General features: G+C 38.9%; 1 long non-coding RNA gene across 4 annotated transcripts in view; it reads left to right on the top strand.

Moving 5' to 3' along the window:
• LOC138190061 (uncharacterized) overlaps window positions 1-18,946 on the top strand; it is a 33,702-nt gene that overhangs the window by 6,398 nt on the left and 8,358 nt on the right. The window lies entirely within an intron of this gene.

The raw sequence follows: 18,946 nt of genomic DNA, 5'->3' as shown, positions 1-18,946 counted from the left end.
GATGTTCTCCCCCTTTTCCTTTATTCCTCCCTATTTCACAAATTTTTTTCCCTCCTCTCCTTTCACTTTATCGTTCGTTTAATTTTCCAAACGAAGGCGACGGCAATTTCTTTTCCATTCGACAAGTAAATACACGTACACAAACAAACCAAGTGCCGGCTTTTGAACTCTTTATGAACCTAAAGATTTTAAGGCATATCTCGCAATATCTCGCGAGTGATAATTACACGGTTGCGAAATATGTTAACGTGTATTAAAAGAGCGTTAAAAAGAAAGAATGAAAAGGTGACAAAATATTCTGCACTGAAATTTTCTGAAGAAAATTCCCATATGATTGCATTGAAAATTCCCCTCAATAGGAAAAGAAAGGGAACAAAATTGTAAGTGAGAAATTTTATTCTCGTTCCGTTTGACGGAAAGTTTAACGCGAGATTGGAAGACGTTTTAACGCAGGGGCCAAAAAGTATTCGCCATCTTGACACTAGCAAAACGGTTCATTAATTATCGACGGAAATGCCAGGTTGTCTTTCGTCGACGAACCCCATGGCGAAAAATCGAATCGGACGCGCAACCAGCGACCTGTCAACGTCAACCGGCTGAATCACCAATAAAATACGAGCTGAGTTCGGAATAGCCAGAGGGTTCTTTCCAAACAACTGTACGGTTAACACGGGCCTCGCAGTAAAAGATAAAATAAAATAACTCTAGCGGCGAAACGGATCCGTTGTTTCGTCATCGATACTCGGTTTCGTCGATGAAAATATCAATCGAGTGGTATACCATGGCGATTCTTCGTTGACTCGCTCCATCGAACTTCCTCCGGCTACCGTTGTATATCTCTTTCTTCGCTCGAACAAGTAAAAGAGAAAAGACAGAAAAAGACGAGCAAAAGAAGGAACACGTTGATTTTGTAGTAGTACGTGACCGACCTACGGTTAAATAGTCGCGCTCTAAAATCGCCCTTTTCATACTGACCGGCTGGCCATCGATCCCATGTAAGCGAAAGGAATTAGGCCAACCGACGATGACATAGCCTCGTATCCCTCTCGATCATTCCTCGTATGCCGAGTAATTATTCGTGTATCGGTCATCTACTATCCTGTTCGAGTTCCAACCTTTCCATCCTTCGCTCGTCTCTTTCCTTCTCTTAGAGATAGAAAACCCATCTTACGACTTTCATAATCGTATTCACCTCGTAACTGGTCGCTGGTAACCAATGTAAATTTATGGTCCGAGGGACTCATGGTACGAAAACGTGACGCGTGCTCGTTACTCTTCGCTTCCATGACACGTGCGTAAATCGTTACGCGCGGAGACGAAGCGAATGATCCGGGACTCAGCCATTTGTCGACGTCCTCGTTGCGGTAAAGATGGAATTGCAGTTAGGCCGCTAGTCCTGCTATCCTCTAAACCGACTCCCTTCCTCGTTACCTGCTCTTTCACCACTCCCAGAGTCCTCCTTCGCTATGGCCCCCTCGTAGAACTTGTATTCCCGTCACGGAAGCGAGGTCGCGAGTATTCTCGACACGGAAACGAAAGGTAACGATGTCTTTGCGGGAAACGACATCGACGTGATATCACACGTGATTCCCAGTGTAGCTACATGCGGTACATGCTATACGCCGAGGCTTCCTGCTGTTCTCACCTAAACTCGTATTCGGCCGAAGCGATACCAAGACTTGAAGAATTTGCTTCCGTTGTGTTTGATCGATCCATTAATAAATAATCGAGCCCCTTCTCTCTGCCGTCCTGATATATCGTCGTACGATTCACTCGATTACGTTAATCACCGGATGGGTGATTCGACTCGTTTCCTGATGGAGCAACGCGTGCTGGTTTCACCAATGGAACTGGCAAGGATAGGAAGAACCGTGTAGTCGTTTCAGGGTCCGAAATTGATAAGGACTTTGGACAGAGACAAAAGAAGGGACATTAGTTAAGGCTGGGAGGAAATCAGGTCGATTTTTATGGTTGCGTAGATGTTCGCTTGTGTTAACCCTTTCAACGTGTTACTGTGACGAAAGACGTGGGAGGAATGCTGTGGAAAATGTGCTTTGCTTGTTTATCGTCCACATTAGTTGTCTGTCTCTAGTGAATTTTAATAATTGTTTCGGTTTTAGAACGATGGGAAATTTTAAAATGTCCAAATGCCCAAAACGTAATAGACAAAAATGTGTAAAAGTGTAATACTCATTAAATACCATAAAAAATTGTTTTAAGTTGAAGCGAAACAAACCTATGCGTAAATTCCATCCTCTTCGATGTGTTCGTAAAAATATAAATTTGCACAAATATTCGCAGTTAGTTTAATAATATAACTTGGATATAATTTCTTTGTTACTCAATTTCTTATTACGCCAGACTTATTAGCGAGGGAGCTAAATTACCGGGAGTGTTTTTTGAAATCGATAAATCATTGTAAATGCTAAAAGTTACTATTCCTCAAAGAATATTTGATAAGCGTATAAGAAGTATACCGAGTGTATACATAAAAAGCAATATGGTTGCTCTGATATCAATCCTCTGCAATATTAGATCTCAGAAGAAAGTCGTCGTATATTCCTTTTGATGGAAACAAAAATGGAAAGCAAGTCGCCTAGAAACGTTAAAAATGTCATCGGGCTCTTCGATCCGTTTTCCTGTTGCTATGGTTTACGACATTTCGATGTAAAACTTCGACCTTACGTTGTAATTTCTCACATTTACGAATTACGATCCTCCATTCCTATAATTTATTCCTTCTTTCTCATTGCTCTACTTGGCAACAAAAATTATAAAAATTTCTCTCCTGAGGGATTCGTGTAAACAGATGTATCTCGAACCGGGTGGATTTGCTAGCTGCAAATTTGATCCCTGTGCTGATGTTTCGACAGGAGTTGGCTCGCACAACATCTATATCCCCTATGGTGCGTGTTCCAGAGAGTTGACCACAGGGATAAGTTGTACAATCTGACGCATCAACACCTAGTCATCTGACAAATTCATGCAATGCTGCTGTCTAAGATTTATCGAAACTGATATGATACAGGCAACGTATAGTAAGAACTCTTCATTAGAAAGTTGATCCTCGTTGCCAACTATGATTTTTCGTTCGTATAACGCTAAATGCATACATTTTGCCGTGCGATCTCGCTACGATCATGTATCTCTCTTTGTTTCTCTGTTAAGAACAATAAGGACAGACATATGATCTGCGCGATATCGCACGTTAAAATTTCGCTCGTGGAGTCCCCGCATAATAATTCATGTTCAGATAAGTGGATTAAACTGCTAGAAATTCATCTCATTGGACATTAACTAGAATTTCGTTTAAATAAATGAAGCTCGCATAAATGGAGTTTTACTGCACAATGTTGAAACTAAATGAAGATAATGTTTGGCGAAATCTTTAATGAGATCGTATAAGGATTTTATCTCTATTATTTTATAATTCTTGTAATTAACAACTTTGTAATTAAAACACTTTTATAATTTCACAATAGAGAAATTTTCTGGAAGGGGGTCCCATAAGGCAAAATGAATCGTTTATTCGTTCGAATTGATAATTATAATGGCTTTTAAACAACTTTAATCTTTTTATTTCTCCCGAATAAACAAAATATTCATAAAACGGTTTAGCTATCCGACTATAAATTACACGTGACGCTTATACATTTACCACAGACCTATTTTCTTTTTCAGGAAGCTCGTCAATTTCATAATTAATGGCCAATGGAAAATTATTAATTTTCCTTTGAGGCATCGTATTTATTCGGGCAAACGCAACACGCGATGTTCCACATCATTATTACGTAAAATCAATGTGGTATATTCGACCAATTACTAGGTATACACGTCGTCATTAAACACAATGATAGATAGCACCGAACCATCATTGTTGCTAAATTACCTCGTTAAAATCGAATCGTTAAAATTTTATTTAAACCTGGACATTTGTTATCGTTATCACTGTGCTTTTGTTCTTGTTTCAACAAACGTTAGATCTGTTTATCCGCTTGGCGTATTCACTATCTCGCTGTGTCGAAAATTAAACGGTGATCACACACGAGAATATTACAATGTACATGAATGTCGTATCTTTTACGGTAACTGTTAACATCGACGACAGAAGAACAAATATACACAATGTCTCTGATGGATAAACGAAGAGCGCGAGTTCAGGGGAACAGTTCATCGCCGAGCGATTACGAGCTGTCCATCGGCTTGAACGTCTAACACATTTATTGTAAAGGTGTATCGATAATCCCTTGACAAGGTTCGGCCGAGGCTGCATTTACCCCTGACAGCGTAGCACGTGACCTCTTGATCCCTCGAATCCCATTTTTCTTCCGTCGTTCCGCGTTCACCACCGTATCGCTTCATCTTTTTCTCTCAACAGCTGTTCCTGTCTTCCAGTTCTTTCTGCTCGTTCACGTAACTACCAGTCTTTTTAGTTACGGCAGTCAATCCTTCCGTAAATTTCCGGGAACGAGCAGAGACCGTTTCTATTCGCTCTTCGTTCGCTTTTCTATTTCTCTGTTTCTCGCTCTGTTAAAATCTTAATTCTTTGGAGTTTTTAATGATGTGGAAACTGTTGGTAATTACCTGATTCAGTTCTATTTCTTAGAGAATAAATGTATCCTTAGGAAGCAGGTTTTTACCTTTAGACAAATTAGAATTCGCCCTTTCTATTTTTCCGTCTCCTTATCGAAATATTCATTTTCTGCAGCTTTGTATGATATGCCAAGTGATGGTAGTTATTTGGCTGTTTCGTATTCTCAAGTGAACGGCTGCTTTCAGGTGAGTTTGAGTTCGTTCTTCCTATCTATTTGATCCTGTATTTCATTACAATTTTAATTCTTTAAAGCTTCGTATTATATGACGACTATCGCTGGTTCACTTATCTTTCTCCTGACTAAATCCTATTAATTGTCATTAACACTAGACCTACCACACCAGTCAAATTGACTGGTTTTACAATTTTATTATAAAATTTTTGCTTTTTTTCCGTAATGATGTAATATCTTTCGCGACGATAACTAAAAGAATAATATAATGAATTTTATTGTATTCAAACTCATATGTATTCAAACTCAAAATAATTTTGTATCAAGGCTACTTGTATCAATACCAGTCAAAATTACTGATACTTGTCAAAGTGTAAAAGAGTCCTGCAATATGTTTATCGAACCACAATTAACCAATTTCCTCGTTTTGTACAATTACCACACGTTTTTAAAATTTTTACTGCGCATCATTCAATATGATGATATCAGTTATCGGGAAAATTCCGGATCGATCGCTAGATCGTTAGATGCTAACACTAAAAATACCACACCAGTCAAAATGACTGACTCCACAATTTTATAAATGTGTCAACCCTCGTTTAGGGATCATAGTCCCAGGTGGATTAATAATACGAAAAATGTACTACATAACATGGAATTCCTTCTGTAAGAAAGCAATAAATCAATAAATATAAAAATATTCTATTATTACGTATCTTTTAAAGACCAGTCGTTTTGGCTGGTTTTGGTAGAAATAGCTTCGTGTTAACTATCGGTTGTTCTAGTGTTAATGTATTCGCTGCTATTAAAATCCCATATTATTATTCCTTCCTCCCATATTATTTTCACCAGAAAAATCTTTATCAGAAATAATAATATCTGTTTAACACACTACTCGTTATTTTGTTCATCTTCTTTAATCATTTTTACGTGACATACAAATTAATTCTAATTAAAATCTATCGAATTTATATTCATGCAAGTGATGATTATCTAGTTCCTGTGATATGTTTTCCTCATGTCAACTGAATATTCGAAGAGGCAATGGTCCCACCTCCCATTCATCTTTCATAAGGATGGAGGATATACAAAATTCTTGTTCCTGATAGGCACTTGGATTTTAATCAATCGGGAATTAACAGAATTCTCGAGCATTAGCAATGATTATGAATAATTGGTTATCATGAAAATACCAACGCGATGCATGCCTCATCTGATTTAGGCAAAATTCAGGATAATGATATCGATCGCTTTTGATAGTAGAACTTAAAATTGCATAAGTTTTTCACACATTAATCGCTATTACTAATTATACTCTATTGCGCAATTATTTACTAGATATCATTTATTAATGATCAATATTAGCGAATTGACAAATTACAAGCGATAGGTTGTAGATATCCAGCGAATAATTTTATAGATTTACTTCAAATAATATGATCAGATGATTTATGATTTGTCCAGTTTTGTAAAACTTTAGTTATTACGGTTATAATTGTTATAGAGGAAAATTTATTAATACCGGTAACCCGTAATTTGTCAATTGTTGAATCTCACTAAATTGAACATCAAACGCGTATTGAAATCTTAATCTCAAAAACAACAAAAGAATCGCAACTTCAATCAATACGTTAATTACTCCTAAAACTATTTCTCTCTACCGCATTTACTTATAACCAGCGTCGAACAATGGCAACGGATATCTGTTTAATTCCGATTTTCCTGTGTATTGTTTCGGCTTTACATAATTAATAACCATCGCGAGGCGCGATTTCGTATGCGATTTAATTTCCCATTGTATCGCGATCGTCGGGTTCCAATTACTGCGGTTCAATTTGTACACGGTTTGCACGAAGAAAAAAGAAAGGGTTTCTCCCTCGTCGATTCGATACACGCCGACGGCGTACATCGTTTGTTGTAACGCAATTTGCAGGCTGCTTTTTTTTCGATAAAGATCGATTCATCGTACATGCGATTACCCGCGATATCGCGTAATCGTATTAACCAGGGCATCAGTGAGCACGTCATTTATTGTAATAATGGCCGATATTGGTAATTTGCGATTGGATGCAATCAGGGAACGGGCCGCAGACCATCGTTTCTCTCCTACACGTGTTTATAAAGCGGCGACGTCTGTAACGGAAGAGAAACGATGATTCTCTCTGCAGCAAATTTCTGAATATGTACATATATTATAGAAGCTGCAGTTCGCGTAATACAATGACACACGGGGTATGCTTTAGCTTGACATCCGGTCTGATAATTCCAATTCAAAGTCGACACAGTCAGGTGCGTGACTGGGCGAGCCCTCCAAGTCTGAGGAGCTCTTCCTTCGCGAGGAAATTTACATAATCGATCAAATACGTTCCAGCGGAGCAACGTCGGTCGTTTCACTTTGCCTCGAAGTATCCAACCGCTTTGCATGATCGCGAAAAAAGCGAGGCTTCCTTTGTATGCCATTCGCCGCATCCTCTTATCCTCCGTCATTCGCCTTCAATCCCCGTCTCGGTCGTTGCTCTCTATTTTCTCACCTAGTTTTCGCACTCCTTTACTCTTTTTACTTCGGACTACGTGCTCATTTCGTTCCTAGTACACATTTGTCTCGTTCAACCTTCGCGTCCTCCTTCCCCTCCATCGTTCCTCTTCTAATCCTTTATCTCTTTCCTTCCTCCACTTCACTAACAGAGCGAATCACTTATTCACTTTCCGTTTATTTACCGTCTTTCGTATTTTCATTTGACCTATTTCGAATATTGGCTCACTCTGCTTTGTTAATCGTCCGAATTGCATAGATCATCGTTCTTTCCTCTTTTTAGGAGTTTTATTCCTTGGCTAGCCTTTTAAGACTAAATACACAGAATCGCGCTCAATGTCAATTAATTGTCGTACATATGTATTTTCTACGGGATATACATTTCTCTCTTTAAGAAATAAAGAGAATCTTCTCTTACAGTTTACAAATTTTTATTTCGATCCAGGTAAATTACCAATATTTTCAGGATACATTCGATCACGTTCGTAAAGCCTTGGATGATATTTACTTCCTTAGCCTTTAGCCTTATGATATTTACTGAGATATAAGACCTCAACCTCAACTACTTACTATCACTCGCATTTCGAATATTCAAAATTCATAATCGTCAAATTGACGCTCGCTTTTCACAAAACCCTGAATCGTATCATTTTTCATTTTATTCTATCAATTAATCCGTATATATTTGAAAACAGTTAAATGTATTAATTCCAAGTTGATTATACAGTGCATTAAATAGGACAGACACCTAATATGTCACTACCCTTCTTTTTCGTATCCTCAAAACGTAATTTCCGTACCATCCATCTTATTTGTATCTGCCATCTACCGACCTGAGCACCTTCACTCATTTTCAGTAGCAGATAACAAACCCGACCCTCACGTTTCTGCAGTCGCAACCATCTTAAAGGAAAATATGCAATGCGCATCGCATGTTGCATTGCTTCGACCACGGTCTTAAACATTTTCACGTCTCTAATTTTCCCCCACCAAACTAAACTTTCTGCCTTCATGTTTCGTTTGTCATGCCAACTTCAATTCAGACCTGTCCCACTTGTACGTTCTAGTTTGCGTATTTCTAAATTGTCCTGGCAATTACATCGTTATGTCTATACTGTTCAATTAAGCCTAGGCCAGACGAGGCAGCCAATTACGCAGGGTGGAGGATTTAATTGCGTCGGCCTGCCCGGCACACTGCCTCCACGCGGGCAGGTATCACCACCGCCTCCGAGGCCGCCTCTCGCGATGAAGGTATTTTCGTGCCGCGTGGTGTACCGTGCCACGGCCGCGGCTTATACCGGAAGTTACCGTCGAACGCCGCCATACCGATGGTCAGACCAGTGATTCTCCCGCGGCAGAATTCACTGCCACGTATAATTGATGTGTGTATGCGACGGCATAGGGATGCCTACGGTCTCGGTGTTGATACAAATTGCAGAGAAACTTGGAATTATTGCCGTCGCCCGTGACACGAAAGGCTGGTAAAACATTCCAGTGCGCCAATTACGCGCACATATGTAGCGAAATAAAATGTCTACTAGTACACGCATAAAAATAAAAAAAGAAGGAAAAAGAGAGAGGGAGAAGAGGAAAAGGCTAGACGGGCAATTCACTCGCGTCGTTTTACGACAAACTCAAATTTAACGTAGCTTGTCGTGTTTTTTCGCATTTAATGCCACTACCGTCACCATGGTCGCGACAACAATTATTTTGTTCGAGATAAATGGCAATCGCTACTATATTCGATCGTTTCAACTTCTCTCTTTTTTCGTAGCTCCTTTTATGAATTGTACAAATATATAACGATGATTTAAAGCAAATAGATAACGTTGAGTTTCACCGCGTCGCGTTCTACTTGTCACGCGTACTTTCCCTTCCCTTCAGCTACATACCGTCTTTCTATTTTTTCGGCTTTTTCCCCTGTTTTCAGTACAACATACTAAATAAGGTTGCGTATAAATATTCTGCTTTAATTAAAGCGCCGTGTACACAAAGCGCGTCGCTGCGTGTACAAAATAAAATGAAATCAACATTAATGCTTTCGCGAACGCACAATCTCGCATTCATTAGGACGTAAAGCCGAGCACAAATCTGAGACGGGGTGAGAGGTAAGGGAGGGAATGCTAGCAGAGAATGAGAGAGGAAGATGGGGAGAGAGGGGGGAAAAAGAACTCGAAACAGAGAGCCGGTTAAAATACAATTAGTACAGCATGGTTTCCAACAGGATGGCAGTCGGACTTATTGCTACAATCATTCTCCGGTTACGCAATATTGCTAAACACCAGACTCCGCAGCCAGCGTGGTCGAAATGAAGCGCGTTCGTTATACTCCCGGAACGAACTAATAAAGCGAACCAACTATGAATTATTCCTATTCAATTCCCGTTTCGCTTAATTAATACGTAACCCAACTTTCATTGAACTTCCGTCCTTGGATCTCGCTTCTCCTTCGAAGACATGCGTTCCAGGATAGCACGTTACCTAACGTCGCGACGTTATTCTACAACGATGCTACGGTAGATGCTCATTCATGCTTCCTTATTTTTCTGCTACTCTCTTGGTGAAAATTTCAATTTTCCAAAGTTTTGAATGGCATAGAAAACTATTGGTAATTGTTCATCTGTATTTCCGAGTAGATAAATGCTCCCCTAGGGCACAGTTCTATTTTTATACGAGTTCATATTTATCCTCTACTATTTCATCGTTCATCCCTTTTTGTTAAAATCCTCTCCTCTTAGAGCTTTGAATGATACAGCAACTATTATTAGTTACCTCGCTTGTGTACGTATTTTTGAATAATCGTTTCCCTAGAATACAGATTTTCAATCTTCCTATTTTTTTGTTTTTCTCTTTTAGTAAGATCTTAATTATTTAAATGTTCAATAATACGCCAACTATTTGTAATCGCTTCATTTGTCCCCGTTTCTCAGCGAATTCCACTAATCGTCATTAAGGTCGACAAGTATAAGTTATTCTCGTTCAATTTCCGTTTCACCAATTTAGTACGTAATCCAGTTTTCATTGACATTTCCCTATATTCTGTCGAGACATACGTCCCACGATTGCATTCGTTATCTAATAGCACGACGTTATTGCCTAATGGTATACATAGTATATACCACTATATGTATATATATAACGTTCTTTTTTTTTACTATTCAATTTGTACTTTACAATTTGTTCAGCCGGACATTTAGTAAATTTTTCTAACTTAATTGCTAAATAACGTGTGGATGGCTACCCCCAGCGGGATACCATCTTCGAGTTTGACTATTTTATTTCTTTAGTGAAGTCAATGGGGTGTTATATATATAACGTAACAACCACAATTGGTGCTTCTAAACGTGTTTCTTCGAAAAGTGTTTTCTCCTAGATCCCTTGTAAATATCCACCGCTTTAAATTTCTTTTGCCGGCTCAGACCGCTTATCCGACAGCTAGCCGTGTCTCGGTATCCGTGTCGCGATACCCGTGTCCCGTGGAAGAAGCCTCCGTGCGAAAGGCGTCGGAATTCAGCCACTTAAGTATAGTTAACACGAGTAGGCGAGTTACGTATATCTATACGAGGCTAGATACAGTTACGTAGACTCGCGGCAGCTCAGACGACACCCGGGGAATCCTTATCCCTCTCACTCCAGCATCCCTTTTCAGTTGCTCTGCCATCATCTGCACCCTTGTCTGCTGTCTGCCTTTCTCCAATGTTACGCGCGACTCTCTTACTCTTAACGTTCTCTATCCTTTCTACGCCAGCCTGCAGTCGCCTCTCCCTTTCCCTCTTCACAGCCACGGACAATCCCTAGTGAGCCACCGGCGCCTCTACTCTCGACGGCGCCCCGGGTCGTAATTAGTTTGTGGCTTCACCGGAGTCCGTCATCCCCCTACTTTAGCTCGGGTGGAAGAGGGACGACGTTGGCTGGCTTGTTCGCCGGCTGGCTGACTGGCTGGCTGGTTGCCCGCCTAGCCAATCTACGACGGCAGCTGGGAAAGAAACGGACGAGCGGAACGACCGCGACAACGAAGATGACGACGAGGTTATGCACGTTCGACGTCACGAAGAAACGGCGAACGCTAAGAACGAGAAGAGCCTCGAGACGAACCTACGAGAGGGTACTGTCGTTGGAAAATTAATAAATGGAGGGAGAAAGAGGGAGAAGGGAAGGAGGCTCGAGTAGCTCTCGTGAAATGGTAGGGTTGTAAATATTAGGTAGTTCTGAGAGCTACGGAATTCAGCGGAGATTTTGGCGGGATTTATTGTATGCAATTAACCCTTTGATGTTAAACGTTCGGAAAGGAATGTATGCTCGGTTTATTGCATCCCGCATCCAATGAAAGGACGTTTTGTAGAAATGTTGTTCCTTTCCATTAAGAGGAACAAAAGGAAGTGCACGAGGACAATGATTCGTTTGTTGTGCTAGATGCGTAATTGAAATCAGAAGTAGAAAAGGAATAAGATATACAGGCTGTGATGTATATCTGAAATGACCGAAGACTTGAAGTTTACATAAAGATTTCTTTTACTCTTTAAGTACTATAACGAGTATTTCGCAGTTTAATTGCGAAGATCTTAGTATCAAAGTTAGATACGTACTTTAGATATATGTATGTATATATGTATTTAAAAGCATACTAATCTAACACGTTATAAATATATGAATACATAAAAATATCCTGGATCTGTATTTTCTCGTTATATCTTAAATGTATAGCAAAATCTTTATAAAATGGGCAATTATTGGAACAAATGGAAAGTGCATTTAATTATTTATTCATTCGATTTTCTCGCGGATATTTTCGCGTTTGCGAGAGCTTCCCGCAAGTTTCGCGAAAGCAGTCGAATTGACCCGTGCGCACAATTATATTTAAGTTTATCGATACGTTCGCCCGTTTCCATCTGGATCGTGTTATCAGAGTTAACCAATAGTTTCTCAAAAGCGTACTTTAAACCAACGATAAAAGCAACTAATTAAAACACAAAAGACCGAGTAACCAGCGGAATATCTAAACGATGCGGCACGCTCGATTTCCTCGCCCCGGCAAACCAGATTCGCCAGTCGAACAAAAGGTTAACACCGGTTTTTAACTCTTTCGATCCCGTGCGTTCTCGTGATTTGTCAAAAAGCCGTGTATCTTGCTATTTTAAATACAAATGAATCAAATTAGAAAACCAGGTCCCCATTAAAATCGCTCTAATTAAGTATCTCACGCGATCTGTCATCGATTTCTCGCGGCAATGGGGGTAACGAAGCAACCCTTTCGGCCACGTCTTCGTGTGCGTCACGCAATTTCCGCCATCGGCGTGTGTGCATGCACGATTATACACAACGGAACGCGATATCAGCCGCCAATCAATGCAACGTCGCGTCTCCGTGTGCCTCGTAAGACGTAACAATAACCAGTGGCACGACGCCTGTTCTTGTAATCAAGAAGGAAGAAAAATATTCCCAGGAACCCGGGGGGAATTCTCGAGGAAGCGTGAGATCGAACAAAGGTATCGACGGTTACCAATACCTCCCCAAGGAGACCCGGGCTAAATTGTTCCCGAAATGCAGCGTCTGTTACTTCAACATTTTATTCCATCCTCCTTCCACCTTTCGGTCTTTCTTTTCGAGAGAGGACTTTCTTTCCGTTTCTCGTACATCCTCGTCCCGATGATTCTGTGTGAGTTTAACGATTGTCATTCGGCTCCTACAGTTTAAGAGAGATAGGATAGCGTCGCCTGGCTTAGCTAAGCCCTTGGCTGGATACTTGGCCAGCCTCTCTTGCCCTTCGTCCGATGCCGCTCTATCTTAGATATAAACATGTCGCTCGTCGTGTATAGCTATTGTATCTTAACAACAAGATAGAGGATATCCGCGAATCTCTCTTTCAACCCTTTGTGTAATGATGATACATGGAACACCAAGTTACATAAGGTTGTACTTTCAAACGACAGTTTCTCCCCTCAAAATATAAGGAAAGAAGAGCTCGGTAAGACGTTGATAAATCTATTGTAACTTTCCGCTTCTGTAACTTTAAGAAGATGACTTTTAGGGTATATTTCTACACTTTCTCGATTAGGTATCACATCATTTTTCAAATTGGAGCTTTTGCATATTTCTATGATGTTTTCATGTCGAACTATGGGTAGATAAATTTGAAAATAGGAAAGGTATTTTCGAACCTGCCATGGTAATGCAGCGGATCGAATATTAATGGAACGACGGAAGACATCGATGTTACGTGAGATACTACTATTTCTGCATTAGATTCGCCTATATCTTTTTCAACTGTTTTTGCTTTGTAGCAACGGCGTTGAAATAATTCTTACATTGTATACCTCGAATAAGGCAAGTTAAATACCTAAGACTCCGCTTAGACACACAACTTACATGGAAACAACATACTAAATCAATTATAGACAAAATACGGATAAAAAGAAGACAGATGTACTGGCTAACTAGTGGAAATTCTAAACTCAGCATAGACAATAAACTAAAACTGTACAAAACGATAAAACCAATTTGGACGTACGGAATACCACTATGGGGGGCAGCAGCAATAAGCCACATAAATAAACTAGAGTCGCTACAATCGAAGATACTGAGAACAATAGTCAACGCCCCATGGTATGTCAGAAAGGAGGATATACTCAAAGACTTAAAAATACTAACAGTCAAAGAAGAGATCGACAGGTACGCAGAAAAATACAAGGAAAGAACGGCAACACATCCAAACCAGTTGGCTACTGAAGCGAGCAAAACTCTCATAGAAAGAAGACTAAAAAGAAAACACCCCACTGACCTCACTAAAGAAATAAAATAGTCAAACTCGAAGATGGTATCCCATTGGGGGTAGCCATCCACATGTTATTTAGCAATTAAGTTAGAAAAATTTACCAAATGTCCAGCTGGACAAATTGTAAAGTACAAATTACATAATAATAAAAAAAAAAACATTTTATACCCAAAGTTCCCATTCCTACGTTAGATTCGACGATCTTTTCTTCTATTCTCGTTGAGCAACAACGGGTTCTGAACGTACACTAAGCATACAGAGGGTAGACATAGTCGGCGGAGATGTTGGCGAATGCGTGATAGTCGCGCGACACCGAAGCACACCGGATCGTTCCCCGTGCAAAACAGGATGAAAGTTTGTCGCGTGGCAAGGAGCTAGGACAGGAGAGAGGAAACGAGCGGAAGGCTGAGTTTAGTAGGTAGCAGCGGCAGAGCCGGAGTTGGTTGGTACGGGGTTATATTCATGGCGACAGCGCCAGATGTGCAGTAACGCCGCTTGGACGTTGAACGTCCCGTTGCTTCCAGCAGGATATTTATTGTGCCTCGGACACGTTACTAGCTCCTTGCCGAACGAACGTGCTGGCACGTTCCTACCTTTGCTCCTCGCTGCCTGAATTCTTCGATACCCGTTCGATCTCCTTGCACGATTTGCACGGATTTCACGCTTGGAACGATTGACCGATGACGATCGTTCACGGACCCTTGTACGGCCGAATTATTATACCGTTTTATCGAATGGTCCTCCATTTTAATTGAAATCGACGACAGACATCAATACAATAATAGCGTCGTTTATTCTCTGGATCGCGATATTCACAGCTTTGAAGAAAATGGCTAAGGTATTCAGGGATACGAGTGGAAAACTTGAATAAAATCTTCTTTCCCATTTTCGAAATACGAAAAGTTTACACTTAGAAATTGTTAATTGTATATTACTTTACGCGTGTTGTTTAAAACGGTTCTTTTGTATCTTTATTGCGTAGCAGATCTAGGCGTATCTTGGTTGTCTGTATTCAACGAACGTCCGCCATTGATAATCTACTTATTCTTTTCTGATATGATCGCTAAACATCGATATATTGAAATCAATTGTTACAGAAAGAAATATTTTTAATTAATATTTTAGTTAAAAAAAACATAACCGCTGTGCAGAGAACGAATAGCTTTTCAGACTTTAATCAGATCGAGCATTTTGATCCTTACAGTGAAAACTACAACCTCTTAATAAGTCCACTTCTCGACAAAACAAAATCGTATCACAGACTATATCTGTATTTACTTAAGACAACTTCCCAAACTTATCGACGATGTTCCTCGGTCTCGTTGTGGGGAATGTTCTGTATCTCCTCAAAGTGTTTTCTCTTGAAGTGGTTTTAATGGTATTGGATGTTAATGTTCTGAAAAATCGCACGAGCTGCCCAGCTGTACTCTCTGATATCTCATGCTCGCGCCATTATTTCATTGGCAAGAAAAAACTTTCTGCTGACTGTGTACAGATAATGAAAGTTATTCTTTCCTCTCGTAGTGGTTCCTAGAAGCTATCGATCAATTCTTAAAAGCTGCTTTTTCGAAAGCGATGTGCTTGAAAAATGGAGAGAAATTTTGAACGTAGTGTCTTCTAGGGTGGTTTATCTTCCCTGTGATCTTAGTGGATTTACGATGCATGGTTCTTGACAATTGTTACCTGCCTTGTATAGAATCCGCTGGGAATATGTACAATGCTTGAATATAGAGTTTCTGTTGCAACGATGCCATTTCCGCGAGTAAAATGATGCGGCAGAATAGTCAGTGTAACTATAAAATATTATTGGAAATCTCTTATCTTTACGATGTATACAATATTGCAACTGGGATACTAATTTTATGGAATTTGTAATAACGTTGCCTTTTGCTATTTGTCGATTTTACTTAAAATTATCCATTGTTGTTTACGTTATTCTATAATATTGTAGTTCGCGCTCCTTTTTCTCCTTTTTGTTTTATCCATTTCCAACTTTCATCTCTTTCGTACTATCATTACGTAATTGGTGCCTCAAAGAATTATCATTATATAAATTCATTTATATTTATCGATGGATAATCGATACTACCCTGTTAAATTTTCTTTTATGATTAATTAAATGTATCGAAGAAGATATTTGTTACGAATTAGGTATATTTGATATTAAGAAAATTTAGACTAAAAATATTAAAATTATATTATTGAACAACAGGAATAATTAGAATATTCGTGTTATTCTTTTACGTGAATTCCAATTTAGACAAAGTGTCGTGAAAGTTGCTGGAAGTATAATGTTAACGTTTGTGGAAGGTCCATTCTCCGGTATAATGTATAAATTATTTTGTAAGATACAGTAACAGCACCATTGCAAGAATTTTTTAATTTTTGATTTAGGTAACGTAATATTTTGAGGAGTCTACGTGTGGTTGCAGTTTCATTTTAAAAAATGGCATTTAGTATTTACCCAACCTAACCCGATCCTACAAAAATAATTGTTTTAATTAGATTAATAATATAATTTCAATATTTATATTTTGAAGCGTTTAAGAAGAAGTTACGAAACATCGAAGCAGCGATCAAAGAACGTTTCTTATTCTTTTATCATTATTCTTATATTTCAAGTTTATCGTAACTAATATTCATCGCGAAAGAACTCGTTCATTGTATTGTTTGCGTTATCGTTTACATTATATGTCACATCTGAACGTAATTGGCTGCGGGTGCTCGATCGGCATTATTCCGTGGCAGATTTATTTCTGTCGGTAGATTCAATCTGGTTTTCATACCCGCTCCATCAGGGACAGAAATTGCCGCGAACGCAATAATAATTCTATGAACGGTTCCGCAGTTATGCAGTCGAATCTATCGGGATGCGCATTTATTGTTGCCCGCGAGTACTATCGCGATTCTGGTTTCCTCTAGTTCTGTTTTTCCACCTCTCTCTTTCCATCACTGTTTTTTTTTTTTATTTTTTCGTTTTCGTCCGACTAGTTCGATACAGATCGTTCGATCCATATTTTACAATATATTTCGACGCACAAACAAACGTTATTATTTTTTCTAGCCTCTCGAAATAATCGAGAACACGATTTTAAATTGCGTACAGATTTCTACATACTGTTTGTGAAACATTGTAAGATCGTGTAGAATTTTAACGTATGTATAACATGGAATTCTAGCTCTAGGCGTTGCACGCTGTTGCATTTATCGAATTTTCTAAACGTAATAGTTTTCTTTCCCTTCTTTTTATTGTTTTTGTTATTTTAACGTTAACATCGATGAGTATTATCAGACCGGTTATAAAGAAAATCGATTGCGAATTTTCCGGTATTTTGACCGATTTCTCTCCTTGTTGCGTTTTTGCTAGACGGTTAAACAAACGAATTACACGGAATATCTCGCACGACACTTCTTGAAGTTTGATACCTGCAACCAACTTACCGGAAAGTTTTCACTACAGTTACAGCGAATTTGTTACGATTCTCGCGCTCTTTTCCCGGGAAATGAGGTAAACGTTAGGACAACTCTGCACGGTCAGTAGTTTACGACGCGTTTCGATTTACGACGGTGTCGCGAACTTCTTATTGCGGTTCTGGAAAAACTGCAAACGTGCCGCTTCTTAACTTGTGCGGAATGACTATTTTAAAGTGACTCGCGTGATGATGTACAAGGAAAATTGTTTCTGTACAAAATACTTCGAATATCTTTTCATTTTACTATGATCTTTGCGTTGTGTGCAGAATTATGACAATTATTGTATTTGCAAAAAAAGAAGAACAACAGATAGTAAAAAATAAATCTTACGGAGAATGTAGTCTTTTCTTTCGTTATTTAAGCGTATACAAATTTTGTTACCCTCTAGAAGATCTGTCTAAAAATGTTTACAACAAATGTGTTGTTCATGAAAGAAAAAATAGCTTGATTTTGCAAAAAAAGATTATTCATTTTATCGTAAATTTGTAGCTTGAAAATTATATTTTTTTAATATCCCAGTTGTATGATTTGTATTGACCTACATTCAATATGATTTAAATTATACCTCGAAACTGCAATTTTATGGCGTTCTACTTTAAATTTTCAATAATTCCGAGTCGAAAATTACGAATGATTTTTTCTGTTATTTTCTATAAATTTGTTTAACGTGGCCTGATGATTGAATAAAGTATTACGGAAAAAATCCATCTCAACTGTATCAGAGTTTATTCGATTTGATTTCCTGTTCTACGTAATATTCACCCTCTCGGAATATACGTTCTCTTTACCTTTCAAAATAAATTTGTTCTTTTGTGTTTAATTTATATACTAGAAAATAACGTAGATAATCAAGTCTCCAATATCGATATTCTTGGTGACCACACAAGTTCCTCATCCCAAATTACTTTTTGTCTGAAACACTGTGGCCCTACTAGAATCCTTGAATTCTTTATATTTTAATTAATCTTGTCTTCGTTTTAATCGAATATCATACAAAGGCTGATAACGTCTTAGACGATTGTTGATACGAAGTTGAAACGAAGAGAAATCACGCGTATCGATGATTCTTCGAGAAATACAATTCGGTGAGAAATGGTGGAGAAAACGCAATAGGGTTAATACACAGTTCGTAAAGCACGAATCGCGCATAAACGAGTCAAACAAATCGATAGCCCATCAAACAGAAATTCGGCAAACCAACGGCAGAAGGATAGATGCTGGAATTGCTACATTCGACAGCACTGCTTTCAAGAAGTTTCGAATGCAAAGCTGAATACACAGGTGCGGTTTGACGCACTCGCTCGTAATCCGCATCTAACCCACTTTACACCTTCCCATGTAACTTCTGTTTCGAATCACGCATGCATAATCGCATGTTTAATAAGCTACGTCGATGGAGAAA

Source organism: Bombus flavifrons, chromosome 2 (genome assembly GCF_040668555.2).
Source record: "Bombus flavifrons isolate JBK064 chromosome 2, iyBomFlav1_principal, whole genome shotgun sequence".
NCBI lineage: Eukaryota > Metazoa > Arthropoda > Insecta > Hymenoptera > Apidae > Bombus > Bombus flavifrons.
Note: the sequence above shows the minus strand (reverse complement) of the source record. Positions and strands in the feature narration are given on the sequence as shown.